This window comes from Ovis canadensis, chromosome 13 (assembly GCF_042477335.2).
Source record: "Ovis canadensis isolate MfBH-ARS-UI-01 breed Bighorn chromosome 13, ARS-UI_OviCan_v2, whole genome shotgun sequence".
Classification (NCBI taxonomy): Eukaryota; Metazoa; Chordata; class Mammalia; order Artiodactyla; family Bovidae; genus Ovis; species Ovis canadensis.
Window position 1 is genome coordinate 49,079,300 of NC_091257.1, and position 23,586 is coordinate 49,102,885.

Sequence of the window (23,586 nt, forward strand, 5' to 3'; positions counted from 1 at the left end):
GAAATTTGAGAGTTCAGAGGCATCTTTGCAGTTTTTTTTTCTTTCTGCTCCTGTCAGCCCTATCTGACATAATTCTTTTAAAAACTTTGTGAAATTCCTGTGTATCAAATTATAGTCCACTCTGTTAGACAGAAGCCACATTCACATTTGTTTTGAGATATGTTTTTTTCTACTTCAGACTGTGAGTAAAGGCATTATAAGATGATACCCGTAAGATTCTGTGAAGCTTTTCTGTTTGAAAGAGTCCAAAAGGGACACACTCAGGATTCCTACAGGTTTTTTATCTAGAAAAGATAGTCTTATGAGGCACACACTCTTAAGATTCTTAGAACTGAATTAGATACAACATGTAATCATGATGGCATTTTATAGTCACACTCTAGAAATTTTTGTCCCAAAACCATGCTTTACTGAGAGAGCCCTAAACTTGACTTTTTACTTTGAAGCTGTATCTTAGTTTTCTGTCTGGGCAGAATGGGGATGAGAAAATGTTTTGTTTTAGAAAAGAGCAAGTCCTGGCTCTTTAAATTCCTGAAAGTGAAATGATTCTTTTGTTAGCTCTAAATTCTGCTCGAAAATGGAAGAGTTCTTTCGTTAACTTATCTTTCTCTTTGAATCCCATGTTACACTAGACTAAAAGAGACTAATACTTTGACCCTCTGCCTGGCAATCTCCTTAGCCAAGTCTACCACTTTATTGGGCACGTTTTCTCTTTTCTGTTTTATGCAAAGAATAGTGTTGCACATTTTCCACCACCGTGTCATTTCTCCATCTGTTAACCCTTGGACTGCAAGGAGATCCAACCAGTCCATCCTGAAGATTAGCCCTGGGATTTCTTTGGGAGGAATGATGCTAAAGCTGAAACTCCAGTACTTTGGCCACCTCATGCGAAGAGTTGACTCATTGGAAAAGACTCTGATGCTGGGATGGATTGGGGGCAGGAGGAGAAGGGGACGACTGAGGATGAGATGGCTGGATGGCATCACTGACTTTATGGATGTGAGTCTGAGTGAACTCCGGGAGTTGGTGATGGACAGGGAGGCCTGGCGTGCTGCGATTCATGGGGTTGCAAAGAGTCGGACACAACTGAGTGACTGAACTGAACTGAACATTTTCACTAATGTCCTTCAGGTTTTCATTAACAGTGTTTTTAAGGACCTCCCTGTTTCTGTTCACCACTTGGTCCCAAAGCCAATGTCAGTATTTTAAGATTTTTATTACAGAGCCCCCACTTCCATGTGCCAGTATCTGTTATGGTTATCTAATTCTGTTTTAAATTAACTAAAAACTTAACAGTCTTAGAAAAACAGTCATTTTGTTGTACTTCACAGTCTGTAAGTCAGTGCAAAGGGCAGGCTCAGCTGGTGGTTATTCTTCTCCATGTAGCATCAGCTGAGGTTAGTTGGTGGCATTCACCTGGAGGATGAGCTGGCTGCGAGTCTCTAAGACAGCTGCATATTTACATTTCTGGTACTTTGATAAGAATCATTCAAAAACTAATTTTGGCTGAGGCTGTCAGCCAGAGTGCCTACACCTGCCTTCTCCAGGGTGACAGTCTTACTATAGTTAAATGATGGTAACAGTAGCACAAAAGACAGGAAGAAAGGAATAGGTATCTTTTGTTGTAAAATTCTTAATTCTGAAGTGATAAAATTGTCTGAGTCACCAGGGAAGTCCAAAATATTATTAAAACTTAGGTTGTGGTAAGTTAAAGCTCTGTAGTTTAAACACCAGAGCAATAAAACTGCAAAAGAAACAGGTACATCTAATAAGCCAACAGGGAAGATAAAGTGAAATACTAAAAAATATTCAGTCACAGATAAGGCAAGAAAAAATGTGAAAAGGAAACAAAGAATAGATTAGAAAATAACAAGGTGATTATTTCAGATTCAGCCATATAAATAGTTACATTACGTATAAATGATTTAAATGCTCTGAAGACAGATCATCAGGCTAGATAAAAAAGCAAGACCTACTAACTACATATTGTTCATAAGAAATCCTATTCAAATATGAACACAAATTATAAGTAAAAGAATTGAAGAAGATATACCATGCAAACACTAATCACTAAGAAAACTGGATTGGCTATATTAATTACAACAACATAGGCTTCAGAACAAAGACTATTACTAGTAATATTGAGAGATATTTCATAATGATAAATCAATCTATCAAAAACACATAACAATCCTAAATATCTATGAGTCCATTAACAGAGCTTCAAAATACTTAAAGTAAAAATTGACAGAACGTAAAGGATGTTGTTCAGTCGCTCAGTCATGTCTGACTCTTTGTAACCCCATGGACTGCAGCACACCAGGCTTCCCTGTCCTACACCATCTCCCAGAGTTTGCTCAAACTCGTGTCCATTGAGTTAGTGATACCATCCAACCATCTCATCCTCTGTCATCCCCTTCTCCTGCTGCCTTCAGTCTTTCCCAGCATCAAGATATTTTCTGATGAGTTGGCTCTTTGCATCAGGTGGCCAAAGTGTTGGAGCTTCAGCATCAGTCCTTTCAATGAATATTCAATTTAGGATTGACTGGTTTGATCTCCTTGCTCTCCAAGGGACTCTCAAAAGTCTTCTGCTGTGCCACTATTCAAAGGCATCTTTTTTTAAGTGCTCAGCCGTCTCTGTGGTCCAACTCTCACATCCATACGTGACTACTGGAAAAACCATAGCTTTGACTCTATGGATCTTTGTCAGCAAAGAAATGTCTCTGCTTTTGAATACACTGCCTAGATTTGTCATAGCTTTTCTTCCAAGAAGCAAGCATCTTTTAATTTCATGGCTGCAGTCACTGTCCAAAGTGACTTTGGAGCCCAAGAAAATAAAATCTGCCAATTTTTCTCCATCTGTTTACCACGAAGTGATGGGACCGCATGCCCATGGTCTTCGGTGGTTTTTTTTTTTTTTTCCAATTTTTAAAAATGTATTTATTTTTTATTGAAGGATAATTGCTTTACAGAATTTTGTTGTTTTCTGTCAAACTGCAACATGAATCCTAGGTGTACATATATCCCCTCCCTTTTGAACCTCCCTCCTATCTCCCTCCCATCCCACCTCTCTAGACTGGTACAGAGCCATTTTTTGAGTTGACTTTTTAGCCAGCTTTTTTCACTCTCCTCTTTCACCTTCATCAAGAGTCTCTTTAATTCCTTTTCACTTTCTGCCATAAGAATGGTGTCATCTGCGTATCTGAGGTTATTAATATTTCTCCTCGCAATCCTAATTCCAGCTTGTGCTTCAACCAGCTTGGTGTTTTGCATGATGTACTCTGCATATATGTTAAGTAAGCACGGTGACATATTCTGCCTTGTTATCCTTGAACATAAAGGATAAATAGGCAAAACTATAGTTGTAGTTAGTCTCAAACACTTCTCTCTCAGCATTTGATTTATAAGTAGGTGGAATATTAATAAAAAAGAAATCTGGAACAACACTGTTAACCAGTTGGAGTTAATTGACATTTATAGAAAGATATACATTCTTTTCAAGTACACATGAAATTTTCATCAAGGTAGGTCATATGTTAGATCATAAAACAAGTCTCAGTATATTTTAAAAGATTAAAAGTATGCAGGACATGTTCTTTCACTATTTCTAAATTATATTAGAAATGAATAGCAATAGAATATCTAGAATTTCTTCCCCAAATATTTAGAAATTAAATAGTACACTTTTAAATAAAGCATGATTCCATGAAATCACAAGAAAAAGTAGAAAATATTTTAAACTCAATGAAAAATGAAAATACATGGGAATAATACTTATACAGCAAAAGCTGTGATTAGAGGAAAATGTATAGCTTTAAGATACAGATAGTAAAAAAGAAGAAAGGTCTAAAACCAGTTATCTAAGCTTTCACTTTTAGAAGCTGGAAAATTAAAATGAACCGAAAGTAAGTTGAAGGTAGAAAACAAGAAATAGAAATCAATAAAATAGAATATTATAAAACAGACAAATAATGAAGAAAAATTGGTGAAAACAAAAGCTGTTTTTTTGTTTTTTAATCAATCAGATTAGTTGGCTCTCTTTAGTGGCAGTTCAGTGCCTTCCATATATTCCTAGATATAAGAGGTTAAAATTGTCCATGTCTCTTAAGTTCTAGACCCAAAAACTGGTGTCTTGTCATAGCCACCATAATTTATTGGTCAAAGAGGCCATTCAGATTCAAAGCTTGGGAAGTACATTTATACCCACTTCTCAATGCGAGGAGTTTCAAAATATTTGTGTCACTCAAGCACAGTCGTATTTTTGAAGACCTTAGAGCTTATGAATGGAAAGAATACTGAATGAACTGAAGTAATAAAAATGGAAGAGCACCTATGAGATGAAACTGCTAGAAGTCCTCTTTCCTAAGTGTGTTTGCTCAAAATGAACACTGGCTAAGGATCAAGCTTGCTGTATAAGTGAGACTCTATGAGGGAAAAGAGAAACCGTGGAAGTTTTGGTGATCACATAGTCTGGCATATTGAACTGGAACCTAGGGAGGCTTCAGACACACAGCTGGTTTTCCCCCATAGGTTGTTTACGGAGCCTTGAGAAAGGATGGGAGGTTGGGAAGATGAGCTGGAAATATGCAGTGATGTCTTCTGCAGTCTTACAGTGCTTAGGAGACAGACTCTTTGTGGTAGGGTTAGGGTGCAGCTGCAATAAACACAATTAATTTCACCTTTGAGATGTTTTACACCAGAAGTAAAATAATTAGATTGAGGTGAACAGCTCCTTACCCTACCAGTCTAATAGAAGGAAGGATGAACCCTCACTGGGAGAAAATAATGTCAGCCACAGTTTTATGGCTACTACATTCAAAATATTGAGAATACAGTAAAATGTTATATGACATGTGAAAAGTAAAAATATATATATATATGTTCAAAGAAGATAAATAGAAGCAGATCTGCCAGTGACACAGACCTGGAAGTTACCAAACGAAGATTTTATAGTTGTTGTAAATGTGCTAAAGGAAATGAAGCAGTTAGAAAAATGGATGAAAAGATGAACAATATTAACAGAAAGGTGGAAATATTAAAAAAATAGTCAAATGGATATCCTAGGGCTGAAAAATATGACATCTGAAATTAAGATTTACGTTTAAGAGCAAAGTGGGCACAACAGAAAATAAATAACTAGAACTAGTGAACTAAAGGTCAGTTCAGTGGGAAAATGTACAATCTCGGAAAGGAAAAAGAATGGAAAGAGCAAAACAGCTTAGGAGACATAGGATCAAGTCACTTCATCTAACATACATGTGGTTAGAGTCCCCGGAGGAGAGAATGAGAAAAGCAGTATTTGAGAAAATAATGACCAGAGGTTTTCCAAACTGATTAACGATAGTAATACACAAATTCAAGGAGCACAGGAAACTTAGTGAACCCCAAGCAAGATTAATATGAAGAAAATCACATGTAGGTACAACTTGGTGAGACTTGTAAAAACCAGGTATAAAGAAAAAATCTTGAAACAATCAAAAAAATAAGCCCCACTACCTTCAAAGGAACAGCAGTAAGGTGGCTGACTGTCCTACAGACATTATTAAAATCAGAACATTAAGGAATGACATCCGTAAACACATGCAGAAAGGAAAAATACTGCCAACCTGCAGCTCTGTACCCAGCAAAAATATGTTTTTAATGAAGGCAGAATAAAAATGTTTTTAGACAAAAGATGGGAGATTTTATCACGAGTAGACCGATAGTGCAATAATACTAAAGGAAGTTATTCAGTCTGAAGAAAGGTGATCCCAGATGAGCCATAGAACCTCAGGAAAAATGAGGCACCTAGGAAAGCCTATGAATAAATATAAAAGATTTCAGACCATTGAAAGCAACAATATTAATGTTTTGTGGGGCTTTAAACATAAGTAGAAATAAAATATTTAAAATCAGTGGAACAAAGGGCCAGTAGGTGTAAATGAAGTTAAACTAACATTTTTTTGTCTCACCCAGGAAGTGGTAAAAGTCATCTGAAATCAAGGAAGTATTTTTAATCTCTAAGATAATTGCTAGAAATATTACAAAGATGTTTAAACAAAAAGTTTACCAAAGGTAAAATAATTTTAAAAATCGAGTATCAAAAAAAGAAGAATAAATAAAGGAAAAAGAACAGAAGGAATGAATAGAAAAGTAATAACATGAAAGTGTCTTTAAGTATAATTAAATTACATGTAAATAGGCTGCTGCTTCCAATTAAAACCAGAAATTTTTGGACTAGATTTTTTAAAAAAGACAACAATGTATAGTTAAGACATATTTCACATAAAAGAATATGGGAAAAAATAAAAAGTACACTGTAACAAATACTGACTAAAGGAAATCTTATATGTTAATATCAGACAGAGTAGTCCTTAAGAAGAATGAATTATGGAATGCTCTATAATGATAAATGATTAATTCAGTAGGAAGACAGAACAGTGCTAAATTTATATGTTCCTAACAGCATAACTTGAAAATACGTAAAGCTAAAATTGACAGGACAAAAAGGAGAACAGACAAATCATAGTTGGAGAATTTTGCAACCTCTTTCAACCACTAGTGTAACAAGCAGATTTTTTTTTTTTTTAATTTTAAAATCTTTAATTCTTACATGCATTCCCAAACATGAACCCCCCCTCCCACCTCCCTCCCCCTAACATCTTTCTGGGTCATCCCCATGCACCAGCCCCAAGCATGCTGCATCCTGCGTCAGACATAGACTGGGGATTCAATTCACATGATAGTATACATGTTAGAATGTCATTCTCCCAAATCATCCCACCCTCTCCCTCTCCCTCTGAGTCCAAAAGTCCGTTATACACATCTGTGTCTCTTTCCCTGTCTTGCATACAGGGTCGTCATTGCCATCTTCCTATATTCCATATATATGTGTTAGTATACTGTATTGGTGTTTTTCTTTCTGGCTTACTTCACTCTGTATAATCGGCTCCAGTTTCATTCATCTCATCAGAACTGATTCAAATGAATTCTTTTTAACGGCTGAGTAATACTCCATTGTGTATATGTACCACAGCTTTCTTATCCATTCATCTGCTGATGGACATCTAGGTTGTTTCCATGTCCTGGCTATTATAAACAGTGCTGCAATGAACATTGGGGTACATGTGTCTCTTTCAATTCTGGTTTCCTCGGCGTGTATGCCCAGCAGTGGGATTGCTGGGTCATAAGGTAGTTCTATTTGCAATTTTTTAAGGAATCTCCACACTGTTCTCCATAGTGGCTGTACTAGTTTGCATTCCCACCAACAGTGTAGGAGGGTTCCCTTTTCTCCACACCCTCTCCAGCATTTATTGCTTGCAGATTTTTGGATCGCAGCCATTCTGACTGGTGTGAAGTGGTACCTCATTGTGGTTTTGATTTGCATTTCTCTAATAATGAGTGATGTTGAGCATCTTTTCATGTGTTTGTTAGCCATCCGTATGTCTTCTTTGGAGAAATGTCTGTTTAGTTCTTTGGCCCATTTTTTGATTGGGTCGTTTATTTTTCTGGAGTTGAGCTGCATAAGTTGCTTGTATATTTTTGAGATTAGTTGTTTGTCAGTTGCTTCATTTGCTATTATTTTCTCCCATTCAGAAGGCTGTCTTTTCACCTTGCTTATATTTTCCTTTGTTGTGCAGAAGCTTTTAATTTTAATTAGATCCCATACAAGCAGATTTTTAACATGAGTGTTAAAAGTGTAAGGTGATAGAATATTTAAACAAGGTTATTAACTTGACCTATTGCTATTTATAGAATATTACTCCCAACAACTGCAGAATACACGTTCTTTTCAAGCATGCAAGGAACTTTTACTAAAATAGAGCATGTACTAAGCCAAAAAGCAAATCTCAACAGATTTCAAAGGATAACATATAGTATATATTCCTAGAATTAAATTAGAAATATATAACTGAAACATAAAAAAGCCTATATTTGCATGGAAAATAAATAGTATTCTTTTAAATAATCCATGGGTCAAAGAAATACAACCATGATCAAAGTATGTTGAACAGTATCAAAACTTGTGAGACACAAAGTTGGGAGTAAATACTCCCAACACTAGGGAGTATTGGATAACTTTAAATGCATATGTTTTCAACATAAGGTATAATTTTCCATCTCAAAAACCTAAGAATGGCATTCTAACATGTATACTATCATGTAAGAATTGAATCGCCAGTCTATGTCTGACGCAGGATACAGCATGCTTGGGGCTGGTGCATGGGGATGACCCACAGAGATGTTATGGGGAGAGAGGTGGGAGGGGGGTTCATGTTTGGGAACGCCTGTAAGAATTAAAGATTTTAAAATTAAAAAAATAAAAAACTAAAAAAGAAAAAAAAAAGAACTGCAAACTAAATTCAAATAAACTAGAGAAAGCTCAGATTAACAATGTTTTTTTTTTTTAAATACCATACTGTTAATTTGAGCTTTTTCTTTCTTTCTTTCTTAGTAAGTATTTGCCAGTTTTATTAACATTTTCAAAGAAACACAGCATGTAGGATCTTAGTTCCCTGACCAGGGATTGAACTCAGCCCCCACATTGGAAGCATGGAATCTTAACCATTGGACCACCAGGGAAGTCCCTATAACTTTCATCTTACCCCCAGATTTCTTCCCTTTCCTCCCCAGAAATTTAAACCTGGCTTTTGTAGGTAGTGCCAGTTTTTTTTTCCCCACAACCATCTTAAGAAATTTTTTTTTAATTTTTCTAAGTCTATAGATTTTAAAGGGAGGGTGATGTGTTCCTTTGCTCTCCACTGCCAATTCAGGATCAAGGTGCCACCTTTTGTGCATCAGTTCCTTTTCTTCTAAGTCTTAGGCTGCCATCTCCCATTTCTAAGGCTTGTTATTGGTTGATTTCCAAGAGGCCCATCACTCTAACTTCCTCAGTCATGTCAACATCATACTTGAAACTGTTCTTTGCACACCACACCATGTGATTATATCTGTTTCTTCTAATTCATGTTTTGGGATTTCTGATACTTAGAACTCATTATTCTTTAAGTTGCTCAGTTCTGTCAGTCAGAATCATTTCAAGATCTCAGACGCTGAAAGCCCCTTTCTCTTCTCTAACTTTTTTCTTTTAAGCCCTTAAATTCAGATATGTCTTCATTTATGTACTGTTTCTCCACCTCTCCTCCCCTCCCTACTTCCTTCCTCTCTCTCTCACAGTAAATGGCCTTGCTATTGACCTTAACTCCCTCAATTTTACACCCTTACACACAATAATTTTTATCTATATCCATCACCCATCCTTTCTTCCATTTCTAACCATGAAGAAAGAATTTCTCCTCTTAACATGGCTAACTCTACCTTCTCTTGACTTTGCTTCATTATTAATCCCTTTTCCTTCGTTTTACTGTCATTAAAAAGGAAATAGTAACTCTTATTGAAGATTCAGGTTTACTTTCAAACTATGCAAGGCCTCTTAAAAGAATAATATTTGGTAGTTAATTCCATTTCTCCTTTTTCTTTAATTCTTCCATTTTTTGGTTTTCTTTTATTGCCCTCCTGAAATTTCTTTCTAAGATCATGAGTGACTGTTAAGTTATTCTTAGTCCTCCTTCTGCTCTGAAAACACAAGACAGGGTGCTTCGTTCTTTGGCTGTTCTTCCTTGACTTCATTGATAGACATCAGTTTTTTGTGGAAAGCCCGCTTATCAAATAAATAAACCTTTTTGGAGGTAAGCAGACTTCCCTGTTGACTTGCTGTAGCAAGAGTGACCACACAGATTGGGGGTGGGTGGGGGGCTGCTTTAGGAAATGAGTGTAGGGTTTTTATTGATTATGTTTCGGCTTTCAAGTTCTAAGGGGAGATGCTAGAAGTCAGGTGAGTCTTTGGAGTGGTCAGTTTCTTAAAGGGATGCACACAACGCATGGTTGTGATTGAAAGGCAAAGTCCGTGGAGGCCGAGGATGCTGCGCTTGTTACTGTCTGACTGGATGGTGGTAACTGGTCCAGCCCTCAGTCCTGCCTACCTTAAGGGGTGGTTATTCTGGTTCTCATTTTCAAGCACACTTTCATTGTATCTTTGATTTTCTAATTCCATTGCCATTGCCCTGGTTTCTTCTTATCCTGACTGTTGTAGGTCTCACTGCCTTTCCAGTCTTCTTGTAGTAACTCTAAAAGCAGAACCATCTTTCTAGAATATAAATTTGAATGAGTTTTCTGCTGAAAACCCTTGATGGCTCTTTTTATGTACACGATAAAACCACATATACTGAAGGTAGTGCTCAGCCCTTTCACAGCAGGACCTGGAGCCCGCATTGCAGTCCTTGCCTGTCTGCTGCTCTGTGGGTCTCCTGTCCCTCTCTCCCTCCTGCTTCCCCCCCACCCCCACTTCCTCTCCCACCTACTTTTCTCATCCTCTCCGACACTCTTGTTACAGAAGCACATTGACTTTCCCGAGCTCACACACTGTATTGTGGCCTCTGTGCCTAAAATAAAGTAGTTTTTGTTTCTTGGAATATTGTTTCCAAACCTTACCTTTATCTGATTACTAAAAGTCCTATCTCTTTGAATTTAAGTGTCACCATTACAGACTGTGTTGCTTTGCTAGGACTATATAACAAAATATTACAGACCAGTGACTTCAACAGCAGAAATTTGTCTGCTCAGTCTTGGAAACCAGGCCTCTGAGATCTCGGTGTCTGCAGGCTTGGTTTCCCTGGGGCTCCTCTCCTTATCTTCCAGGTGTCCGTCATTTTGCCGTGTCCACTGTGGTCTTTCTCCTGGTGTGTCTCTGTGTTTCCTAACTTCCTTCTCCTATAGGACACCAGTCACATTGGATTAGGGCCCACCCCAAAGGCCTCACCTTAGTCACCTTTTAAAGGGCATTATCTCCAATACAATCACATCCTGATGTTCTAGGGGATTGGGGCTTCAACACATTAATTGGAGGGGGGAAGGGGTTGGAAGACACAGTTCAGGCCATAATACAAAGCCGTCACATATTTTCCCTGTAGTAACACCCCCTGCCCCCCCCAAATCCAGTAGCACTTTGTACCATTTTTAGCGTTTACCATGTCTGCCTTGATGTGGAGTTATTCATGTTCATCTGTTTCTGGTGGTTTGTGGGTTTCCTGAGGACGGGAGCTATATCTTAGTCAACTTCACCTCTCCCTGCTCTCCATGATATAGTACTGAGTAGGCTGATTGGTGGCTAGATTTTAAATGATCCAGTGTAAATCAGGCTTAAATATATTATTTTCCAGAACTTTTAGGAGATTGACATAAAAACATAGGAAGGAAATGTGTTATACCTCCTATTTTAGAAGTCTTTGAGCATAGCTAGAAATTTTTATTTTAGGTTCTTAAATTATACCTAAGTATCAGTTTTATAGAACTAAATATAACTCTTTTGATCTTTAGGTGGAGTCGTCTAATTAGCTTCTGTAAGCTACCTATCAATTCTCTCATACTTCCATTACATTTGTTTTCAGATAAAGATGAATGCCATGTCTCATCCAGCACTGAAAATGTGAAGTTTAGAAGACATTTGCTAAGTCGAGTCAACTCACGTAAGTCCACTCACATCACTCAGCACCAGCTTAAGACTGATTTAAAATGTGAAGAATTAAGTTCACCACCTTTGATGATTTCTCAAGGCTCAATTGTTCAGAATATCTTATAGTTCCCTTGTATATTGAATCACTGGTCTTGGAAGATATTGGAGAGATGATTACTCACTAAATCTCATGTGCTTGTTGAAAATATAATGTTTAAACTCAAGGTATTGCTTTAAAAATGAGAGTAGCACCTCACGACCAACCTTTATTTTGTATCAAGTCTAGGTGTCAATTCCCAACTATGGGCCAAACTTAATGTTTGTAAAATGGTTTTCCATTGTAGCAAATATATTTTCAGTTTCTAAGTCTGGCTTTTTTGAATATGTTCTTGATCATTAAAGGGAGATATTTAGTAATTATCACTGGAACCTTAAATACATAGCTATTTATCCAAAAACCTAGCTTTGAGGTCTCATCTTAACCAATCCCAACTATTGTAAGTGTCTCCTCATGGTCTTTGTCTTCATTCTGTCGTCTGTCCTATTTTCGCTGCCCTACAGATCTGCATGTAGAGCCACTCCAATAATTTTAAAACCCTTCAGTGGCTCCTCACTCACTGCTGATAGAATCCATGCCTTTGCCTGCATTCAGAGCCCTCAATCAAGCTCCTAAAATATCCCCATCTTTAGCCAGCTGAGCTTTCTTCCTGTTCTCTGAAATCTCCTTGTTGTTCTTGCCTCTACATCTCGACTTGGACTGTTTTGTTAGTGTTTCTCTGTAATGTCCCCTGCTCCTCCCTTTCTGGTTTCTCTACGTGAAGTCTTGTGCAAACCTTCAAGGCTGAGCTCAAGTGTGGACTCCTCCACGAAGCTTCCCATGATCACTCTAGCTAGAAGCACGAGCTTTCCCTCTCTCTGCTGACTTCACCCAGGATTGTTTTTATCACTGTTTCAGTATATTTTACACTGCCACTTCAGTGTGTGTGTGTGTTGGTGTCTGTCTTATCTCCCAGGGAGGTTATGAGGACCAGAAAATCAAACATCTTGTCTAATGTAGTTTTGTCTTGCACAGCGTTCAGCATAGCCTTTAATGATGCTCATTATTTGTTTAACAAATTAAGAATGTGCCTGGGCTTTTCTCCCATCCTCCCCTCTATCTTACATCCTTACAGACACACATAGTCCATATTCGTGGCAACCGTTCATTCTCGTCCTGTCACCCTGGCAGACCACCACGCTGCCATCTTGTCCTGGGAAAACTGGCCGTGGTGTAATTAGCAAGACACAGTCGGTTCCCTGCCTCAGAAATAAACTGTGGTCCCGAAGTTCATGCCCAATAATGTTGTTTGGAATGCAGAAAACATTTTTCCACAAAAACAGTTATAAATAGTCATTAAGTTTCTCAGTCCGCCCTCCCAAGATTGTTTAACTCATAAGTACTGATGCAGCCACCACATATCACACTGTTTATAGAGCAGGGATCCCCAACACGTGGGCCACTGGTACCAGTCCACAGCCTGTTAGGAACCGGGCCAGACAGCTGAAGGTGAGCCACGGGCAAGCGAGTGAAGCTTCATCTGTGTTTATAGCTTCTTCGCATCGCTCCCATTATTGCCTGAGCTCAGGAAGGCAAGCTCAGGGCTCCCACTGATTCTGCATTTTGGTGAGCTATATAATTATTTCATTACATATCACAATGTAATGATAATAGAAATAAATGTAATGTGTTTAATCACCCCAAAACTATCCGCCTGCCTCATTCTGTGGAAAAATTGTCTTCCCCCAAACCTGTCCCTGATACTGTAAAGGTTGGGGACTGCCGTTGTAGAGAACCTCTGACTCTGAATATGGAAGCATATCTCTCATGTCCTGGAAGCAAAATAGGGACTTCTTGGGCAGCCTGAGTGGTAGGAAGTCTGAGCAGGGGCTCTGGCAAGGGCCCTCCATATTAAACACCCTCATGACAGGAGCTTTTGGGTTTCCAATATTTGCATAAGAGACGTTTAGCTCTAGGTCACTGGTACTCTCATGAGCTCTGAATTGAGGGCAAGGAGGCTCTTGTTCTCCTGACCCTCCCCACAGTAGATGAGGACGGTAAACAGTGCTTCAGTTGTCCTGTCACATGGGGGGTCATTTTTAATTTGGGTGTGTAGGAGTTGACGATATCTTTCTTGAGCTTGGCATGATTTGTTCTATGAACCTATTACACCGCTTCACCCTCATTAGTGTGATCTCTTTTCTCTCACAGCCTGGCAACTTATACAGTAATTTCCCCCAGTTTGCATTTAATGGAAGGAGACCATTGTCTGCTCATGGACCAAGTCTAACTCATAATCGTAACTGAAGTTATGTGCAGGAGGAATACGACCTTTAGCTTAAGCTTAAAGCGTTTAATAACCACCCACACATACAATAACATAACCCCAGTTCTGCAGGATGGTGCCAGCAGCCAGAGTCACATATACCATACTTACTGGCGCATAATTCTCCAGCATCTCATTGAAATTTGAAGCAGTAGTCTAAATTATGCTATGCACTTTAATATTTTTAGCATTGAATTTGATAGTTGCTTCATTTTTCTGGTAGCGGACCCATGCCTGCTTCCTGACAGGAGCAGCTATCCTTGCTCTGAGTTCATGCTTGTCTCCTGCCCATTTCTGCAGCCCCCAGCCTCCTCTCTGGGCCCATCCCCTGCTGGTGTCAGTCCATGAGCACCCCCACCCTACCCTCACCCAGGGGAGCCAGCAGATAGGAGATGAAAGGAATTAGAATTTTAGTTCTCCTGTGACACTGACACACCAGGTAATCCTGGGGGCTGATGTGGGACGAGAAGGCTGCCAGGGTATCCACACTTAGAAGTCTCAGACTTTGAGTAGGTCGAACACATTTCTCATCTCTTTGGTGTGTTTTAAATAATTTATGTTTGGCAGCAATGGGCCCTGTTTATTAGATGGCAGAGAATAAATTCAAGATGAGATGTTTTGATGTGACCTGCCCCCTTTAAAAAAGGATTCAACATCGTGGATTAAAAAAAAAAAAAAGAACCACTCTCTTGGCTGTTTTGTAATAGTACTTATGTGACAGCAGTTTCTGCTGTGGCCTTGTTTTCCTGTGACAATTTATTGTTGTGTTATCAATATCTCCACTTTTTTTATATATATAAAGCTTAGGTTTTTCACTAATCATCCAAATGTTTAACCAGGTGATGAATGGTCTGCTTAGACTTGAGGGAGCCTGTAAGAGAAAGGGAAGAGAGGGGAAATTAAATCTGTTGAGTACTGCTCTGCACCATGTGCCTTATGTGTCTTTTAGGATCTTAACTCCATTTTACAATGGAGGAACTTGGGCTTGAGAAATGTTTAAGAAATGAATCGGAGGTCAGAAGTCTAGTCGGTGATAGATCTGGGTTTCAATCCCAAATCTGATCATCTAACTATTTGCACAGCCTGATCCTACAAGCCCATGTGCCTTTTATTGTTAGGAAAGATCAGTGACTTGAAATTGGAGGTTGGAGGCAGATTTGGGTGTAATAAGGTTCTCCTTCTCCACTGACAACCAAAGCTGCTCTCAGGTTCAGTTCCCTTAGCTGTCCTATGGGACTAAAACCCGTTTTACTGACCATTTGAGATTGTTGTGAGAATAATAAGCTAGTGAATTTCAGTATGATTTTATAGGTATAAAACCCCATGGAAGAATGAGAGATTTTTAATTCAAGAGAAAAACTAATAAATGAGATGACTTGGACGGATTTTGTGTATTTCACATCTTAACATTGCTCTACTAAGCTTCCAAAACGACATTTGTCAGTTTTATAATCCCTACCACCATGATGTGCCAAGCTGCATCCCTGAATTAGGTATCTCATCCCTGATTTAGGTATCTCAGTTGCAGCGGAGAGAGTCCTGGCAGCATCCCAAGTACCCCCTCTCATTCACCAGAAGAAATGATTCATTTCTGCACCATATCAAATGGGTTTGGACTCTAGCAGATACTGAAGAAATGTTTATAGCCAGTGAGGACCTGGAAAATTCTAAGGCTGTTGAATAGTCATAGATGTATCAGACTAACAGTAATGTTAATGTTCTCAGAACAGTTTATATTTTTGAAGTTTTTAATAAGCCCAAGTATGAAAGTCACATTTTGTAAATGTGCTTTCACAAAATTGCTGTTCAAAAGTGGTTCCAGGTTTCTGGGCACCTTTCATAGATTACAGGGTGGTGAATACTGAAAGACAGCTCTCAGCTCTGAGTTGTCATCCAGTTACACTTCTTTCAAGTATACAGAGAAAAGATAAGAAATGAGTAGGGAACTCATTAAGTTATAAGGACAAGACTATGAATGAAGTGTCTGTGAGCCTGGGAAGTACCAAAGTCATGTCCTAGGCTTACCCCAAACTTTTATCCCATTAAAGCCCTAAGTCTAAAGAGAAATGCTTTCAGAAGACCAGCTGAGACCATTGGAAGGATGGTATTAGAACAGTGCTCAGATATGGATCCAGAAGTCTGCACTCAGTCAGTGTTGGAGCATATGTGTGTAGGACTCTTCCCCATCTGCCACACATCCCAAGAAGGGTCCCTGGTCCTGAGGTGCTGCCTCCCACCTCACTTCTAGGGCCAAACCTGAACCTGCTTCCTAGGTGTGGTGGATGGAGGCCTGCAGAATGGGAAAGAAGACATAGGAAGCAAAGAGTGCACACACACAGCAGACACTGTGGCCCAATTTGGTCCATCGCTATGAATAACATTATTAACTGGTATTATTCTAACTAGTTCCTAATTGGATTTTCTGTTAACCCCGTTAATGTGCACATCCAGATTTCTGGGTTTTCTGGAAAACTGTAAGATGTGACAGTTTTAGGCCTGCCATTCGAAGTGACTGTCATCCATTAGAGCTAGTGAGGAGCTGCCTCTATGAGATGAGTGAGAACTTTCCAGTTCTCACAACCTACCCCTCTGCAACCCCTGCCCTTCACTGTTGGTTTTCTTTAAATAGAATTAAGAGGAAAGTTAAATGATACCCACTTTGTCATTTGTGTTAAAATTGAAAATAACAGGTTGAGAGGATAGCATGTTTCAGTATACATGAGAGACTGTTATTCTCCTAGGACTATTATGTGTAACAATGTACCGTAAACTGTGTGGCTTTAAACAACAGAAATTTTTACTTTCACTGTTTTGGAGGCAAGAAACCTGAAATCAAGGTGCTGGCAGAGCCCTGCTCCTGCAAAGCCCTCTCAGGGGATCCATCTTGCTTCTTCTAGCTTCAGGTGGCACCATGCATTCCTTGCTTTGTGGCTGTATCACTCCACCCTCTACCCCCGTCTTCTCATTACTGTCTTCCCTGTGTCCAGACTTTCTTCCTGTAAGGACGGCCATGATATTGTAATAGGACCTACCCTATTCCAAGACAGGGCTTCCCTGTTGGCTCAGTGGTAAAGAATCTGCCTGCCAATGCAGGAGACATGGGTTCGATCCCAGGGTCAGAAAGATCCCTTGGAGAAGGAAATGGCAACTCACTCCGGTATCCTTGCCTGGAAAAATTCCATGGACAGAGGAGCCTGGCGGGCTACAGTCCATGGGGTCACGGGCTTACGACCTCAGCATAACATTTTGAGGAACACAATTCAGCCCATTCAGTTCAGTTCAGTTCAGTCACTCAGTTGTGTCCGACTCTGCAACCCCATGAATCGCAGCACACCAGGCCTCCCTGTCCATCACCAACTCACGGAATTCACTCAGACTCAGGTCCATCAAGTCAGTGATGCCATCCAGCCATCTCATTCTCTGTCGTCCCCGTCTCCTCCTGCCCCCAATCCCTCCCAGCATCAGAGTCTTTTCCAATGAGTCAGCTCTTTGCATGAGGTGGCCGCAGTACTGGAGTTTCAGCTTTAGCATCATTCCTTCCAATAACTGATGGCATATTTCTTGGTGGAGCACAGAATAATTGTTAAAGGGCAGAGATCCTTGGAACAAAGTACTGGAGTCATACTTATACCTTGTTTGCTCTCTCATCTGGGCAATTGCTCACCCCTCTCAGTGCTTCCTCCCCCTCATCTGCAAAAAGGATGAGGGTACCCACTTTCCCCTACCCACCTCGTAGGGTTGAAGTGAAGACAAAACCTATAAAGCACTTGGAACAGTGCATGGCACATACTCACTTTCAATGAACTGAACTATTAATTATCTTCATTGTTGTTTGTGTTTACTCAGACATGACTTCTATGCATACAAGGAGTTTCTGTGCCAAAAAGCTATTATTTAAGATAGCATTATGAAGCAAATCATGGAGAAAGTAGAAATAAGAGATAGAAATGCTTCATGAAAAAAAGTAAGTCAATAAAAGAGAATGCAAGAGACTGGAATTTTAGTAAGATTTATTTTTTGTACAAATAAAATAATTATAATACATTAATAATGTTTAGCCTCCTCATGCTATTGGATTACCTGCATAGCCTCTAGATGCACTTGAAGCTGATAAAAAGACCCAGGATGGAACTTTAGACTCAGAGGGTTAAACGCTGACTGTGGGCTGGTGAGCACAGTGCCCCAGAGGTGATATTGGAGAGGTTAGTCCAGGAGGAGCATCCAGAGACACAGGACTTCTAAGCATCCCACCTACTTCCTTAGAAGCATTTTATTACTCTCTCCCTCTTTCCCATAAACCCTTGCATTGAAATTATCCTGGTATCCAGGCTCTAGATCAGAGATTGAGGCTGAATAATTCTTTACATTTAAGCCCTACTTTTCCTTCAAAGGGAACAAATATTTTGAGGTACATTATTTTGTTTTTCCACATAGCTTTTATGCAAGACAGCCATAAAACTTGAAGTTTATTGAAAACTAAGAGCCCTGATAGAGAAGGTTTAAAGAGATGACAAGACTTTTTGAAGTCCCTGCATGAGATTTGTTCTGCAGGTTAGGGGCTATTGGGTTTGTAAAACTATAGAACATATATATATCTTTCTTCAAGGTACACTGCCCTGAAAAATGAGAATATTCAGATAAAATCAAAGTATCTTACCTAAATGGCAAAAGGGACATATGGATATATGATTTGCGATTTTATTTTAGTAAAAGAGGTTAGGCTGTTTAATTTTTGGCAAAGAAGTGGTGGTGTATCATTCAACTGTTAGTAATTTGGAACACTTCAATTAAATGATGAATTCATCAGAACTCCTTCGGTTGCAAATGCACGAAGGCCAGCTCAAGCCAGCATATGAAAATCAAAGGAACTTAATTGTTTATATAACTATGGTTTCCAGAGGTGCATCTGGTGTCAGGCATGGCTGCAGCCAGGAACTCAGATGATCTCAGCTGGACTCTTTCGGCTCTGCCGGTTTCTTTGTTTGTCATTCTGCAGACAGCATGTGATCAGTAAGATGACTGGCCGGCAGCAACTTGGGACTGTCATCTTCCCAGTTTAGCAGACCCAACAGAAAGAGAATTCACTGGGCCAAATGCCTCACTACCTGCCTTAAAGAAGATGCGAATCGACTCTCCTTAACCCCATGTGATGAATGATCACTGAGTCCTAGCCAAGGACTTGTATTCCCGGTTCTGCAGTAGAGGGGTGTGTGTGTGCCCAGGGACTGAAGGTCCCCCTTGGGTCTCCTAGAGTGAGAGAGGCTTTCTCCAAAGGGGTTCAAAGAAGGGCAATGGAAGCGAGTGCTCAGCAGACCAAAACTATAGTGGCCTCAGACTGTGACACACAATGTGTGAAGTCATGTAAAGACTGTAGATTCTGGTTTTAAGATGCAAAGAATGTTCTGCCTTCTCTTCTTACCAAATCCATCCAAAACGAAGGAAATAAGAAAAAATTCCAGCTCTGTCTTTGAAAAAAGGTAGATGACATCACTAACCCTAATCCACTAACGTGAACAGAAAGTTGTGATGCTGTGACTTAGCAGAGGAAGGTGAAAATCTGAGCTCTCACAGAGGAGAGTAACAGGAAAGGAAATAGTTTTGCCTTGCAGAACCTTGGGAGGTCCCATGATTACAGTTATCAGCTCAGGCTGGAGGAGTAGTTAGAAACACAGAATCAGTTGAAAGTCTGTAAAAGGACCAGTTGGACACACAGGTCCTTGTCTCAACCAAGCTGGATACCCACCTTCCCCAGAGGATGAGAGGTTTATTCTCTGAAGATGTTGAAACTTAAGAGAACCTAGGCTCGGGAACATGGGAGCTTCGAGGGTGGGGTTGCATAGACATCTGCCCTGCACTTTGAGCACCAGGAGCCAAACTTCCAAGTCCCCATTCAGGTGCTGGGAGTTTCTCTAGAGAAGCTGACTGTTTGCAGAGAAACTCCTTACAGGGGTTCCCCACAGGGAAAGCCAGCTGGCTGCTTTTCAATAAAGAGCACCTTCAACAAGCTCAGCCCACAGACAGAGCTGCCATCTTGCTTTGCTAGTAATTTTCCACTTAAATGGAAAAGACAGTCAAAGATCATCAGATATGTGGAAATGCCTCCCATAGGAAAGCAGAAATAAAGAGCAACAGAGAATTCTAAGACAGAACTGTAGAGACAGAAATAGGAAACTTAAGAAACGAACTAGAAGTACTGTCTCTGAAAATGTGAGATTTTGCATGGATAACAGTGTCCTTTTTAAAAAGGAGAAGAAAAGAAAGGAAAATTAAAGAACAAAAAGTAACCCACAAAATTAAGAATATGATGGCTGAAGCAAATTTCTTACAGGGATTGCTTATTTAACTTACATGCAGAGTAAATCATGTGAAATGCCGAGCTGGATAAAGCACAAGCTGGAATCAAGATTGCTGGGAGAAATATCAATAACCTCAGATATTCAGATGATACCACCCTTATGGCAGAAAGCAAAGAACTAAGGAGCCTCTTGATGAAAGTGAAAGAGGAGAGTGAAAAAAGTTGGCTTAAAACTCAACATTCAGAAAACTAAGATCATAGCATCCAGTCCCATCACTTCATGGCAAATAGATGGGGAAACAATGGAAATATTGAGAAAGTATTTTCTTGGGCTCCAAAATCACTGCAGATGGTGACTGCAGCCATGAATTTAAAAGACACTTCCTCCTTGGAAGGAAAGCTATGACCAACTTAGCATATTAAAAAGCAAAGACATTACTTTGCCAACAAAGGTCTGTCTAGTCAAAGCTGTGGTTTTTCCAGTAGTTATGTATGGATGTGAGAGTTGGATTATAAAGAAAGCTGAGCACCGAAGAATTGATGCTTTTGAACTGTAGTGTTGGAGAAGACTCTTGAAAGTCCCTTGGACTGCAAGGAGATCCAATCATTCAATCCTAATGGAAATCAGTCCTAAATATTCATTGGAAGGACGATGCTAAAGCTGAAACTCCAATACTTTGGCCACCTGATGCAAAGAGCTAACTCATTTGAAAAGACCCTGATGCTGGGAAAGATAGAAGGTGGGAGGAGAAGGGGACAACAGAGAATGAGATGGTTGGATGGCATCACTGAATCAATGGACATGAGTTTGAGCAAGCGCCGGGAGATAGTGAGGGACAGGGAGGCCCGGAGTGCTGCAGTCCATTGGGTTGCAAAGAGTCAGATATGACTGAGTGACTGAACTGACTGACTGACAGGGATTGAAAGATAAATCTGAGGAAGAAATCATTAGAGACATGATCCAGAAAGTTCAGTCACTCACTTAATCCAAGAGAAAATGGGAGAAAGTTATCAGAGAAATAATACAAGACACTCTCCCAGAATCCAGGGAAAAAAAATTGTCGTATACAAAGTATTCTGAATAAGAACAAACGAGACTTCTCAACATCAGTACTTATACGTAAACAAGAATTTTTGAAACAGTCTCTTAAGGGATAATTTTTTTAAAAAGTTGTGATACTGTGACTTAGCAGAAGGTGAAAATCTTCTTTTACCTGAGAGTTACTGTCAAGTATCTCTAAATAATTTCCTTAGCACATTTACAGTATTCCACTTACAAATTTTCCATTACTTAAACTTATTTATATCTTTTATATAATCTAAAGTATGCCTTCAAATTTGTGTTTTAGAGATTCAGAGTATTTTATGGTGCTTATTCTAGTTCCTTATTGTTTTATTCACTCAACAGATAATCGAATGATCTTTTCTCAAAGCACTGTAGAGTTTATATTCCTTGTTTTATATGGTAGTGCAAGATCTGGTTCAGAGCTTTGTAGTCAGTGACAATAAATAAAACTGATTTAGAAACTCACTAGTATTAAGGTATGTGATAGCGTGATCTGCAAAATGTTGGCTGTTTTTTCTTTATCCAGCACATAGTGATTTGAAGTGACAAATATTTGGCTCTTATTTTTATACGTGTATGTTGTTGTCTAGTCGCTAAATTATGTCCAACTCTTTTGCAACCCCATGGACTGTAACCTGCCAGGCTCCTCTGTCCATGGGATTTCCTAGGAAATAATACTAGAGTGGGTTGCCACTTCTTTCTCCTGGGGATCTTCCTGACCCAGAGATTGAACCTAGGTCTCCTGCTTGGCAGGCAGATTCTTTACCACTGAACCATCAGGTTATCCTTATACATGTATAAAACTGTATTAATTATGAGTAACAAAATATGTAAGATATTGGGTTTTTTTTAAATTTAAAAAATTGGAGTATAATTGCTTCACAGTGTAGTATTTGTTTCTGCTGTACAGCAGTGTGAATCAGCCATATGTATACATACATCCCCTCCCTCTTGAGCTTCTCTCCCCACCCACCCCTCAGGTCATCACAGAGCACAGAGCTGAGCTCCCCGTGCTATAGAGCAGCTTCCCACTAGCTATCTGTTTTATACATGGTAGTGTATGTATGTCATTGCTACACTATTTACAATAGCCAGGACATGAAAGCAGCCTAAATGTCTGTAGACAGATGAATGGATAAGTAAATTGTGGTACATATATACAATGGAATACTACTCAGCCATAAAAATGAATGAAATTGGGTCACCTAGAGTCTGTAATACAGAGTGAAGTAAGTCAGAAAGAGAAAAACAAATATTGAACATTAATGAGTTGAAAATGTAGCATGGAATATTACTTTTTGTCTTTTATCAAGACAGTCTCAAGTATGTTTTATCAAGACAATGAAGAAGACAGTCTCGAGTATTATTTTCTTCCAGAAATTAGAAGCATCAAAAGTTGAAATTTAGCAGACACATTTTCCACATTTTAATTAGTGTGAATTAATTAAAATTAATTAATTGTTAAAATTAATATTTGAAAAAATAATATTTTAAATCAATTTTTGATCAATATTTTTAATCAATCATTTTGTCAACGAATATTGACTGTATAATAAAATATAGTTTTATGGTAATTTTTAGATGGAAAGTTTTCTCCAAATTGCATTTTGGTTTTTAAAACATTCTGAATTTTAGTTTGTAAATATTACAAAGAATTGAAATTTCTTAAAAAAAAATTTTTTTTCTTTGTGTTCCTTTTTTAAAAAATTTATTTATTTTAATTGGAGGCTAATTACTTTACAATATTGTAGTGCTTTTTGCCATACATTGACATGAATCAGCCATGGGTGTACATATGTTCCCCATCCTGAACCCCCTTCCCTCTTCCCTCCCCATCCCATCCCTCTGGGTCATCCCAGTGCACCAGCCCTGAGTACCCTGTCTCATGCATCGAACCTGGACTGACAATCGACAGTGTAGGTCCCCTCTCTTTTTGGATTAGTTTTGAACGCCTAATGAAATGGAAGGCAAGTTTCTTTTCCCCTTAAAAAGGGCTATATTTTATTCCTTAATGTACTATAATGAGAGCAAAATAATATAGAAAAATCAAGAAATGAAAAAGTGCCAAGATCCTTCTTGCCAATATAACTTTTTAGAATTGTGCTGAGTTGCTTCTGCTGTAAAAACCGGATTCACTAGTCTATTATGGATTCTCCAGGTAATGACATTTTGTAGAGGATTTTTGTAGTTCTTTTGGCTCAGCAAGGTCAAGAATTTTAAATTAGAATTATAGAACTGGAAGGCATCCTCATCTTCATTTTGCAAATGAAGGAACTGAAGTCCAGAGGAATCATGATTTATCCAGGGTCACACACTTAATAGTGAAGGTTGGATGAGAATCATGGCCTCCTGGCAGGCAGCTCAGTGATCT

At 39.0% G+C, this 23,586-nt stretch overlaps 1 protein-coding gene across 36 annotated transcripts in view; it reads left to right on the forward strand.

Moving 5' to 3' along the window:
• Positions 1–23,586, forward strand: part of ZNF438 (zinc finger protein 438) — a 191,325-nt gene that overhangs the window by 82,339 nt on the left and 85,400 nt on the right. For all 36 annotated transcript variants that reach the window (XM_069547715.1, XM_069547720.1, XM_069547728.1 and 33 more), the window contains one exon: positions 11,427–11,504. The gene's annotated coding sequence lies outside the window, so the exon portion shown is untranslated. The remainder of the gene's footprint in view (positions 1–11,426; positions 11,505–23,586) is intronic.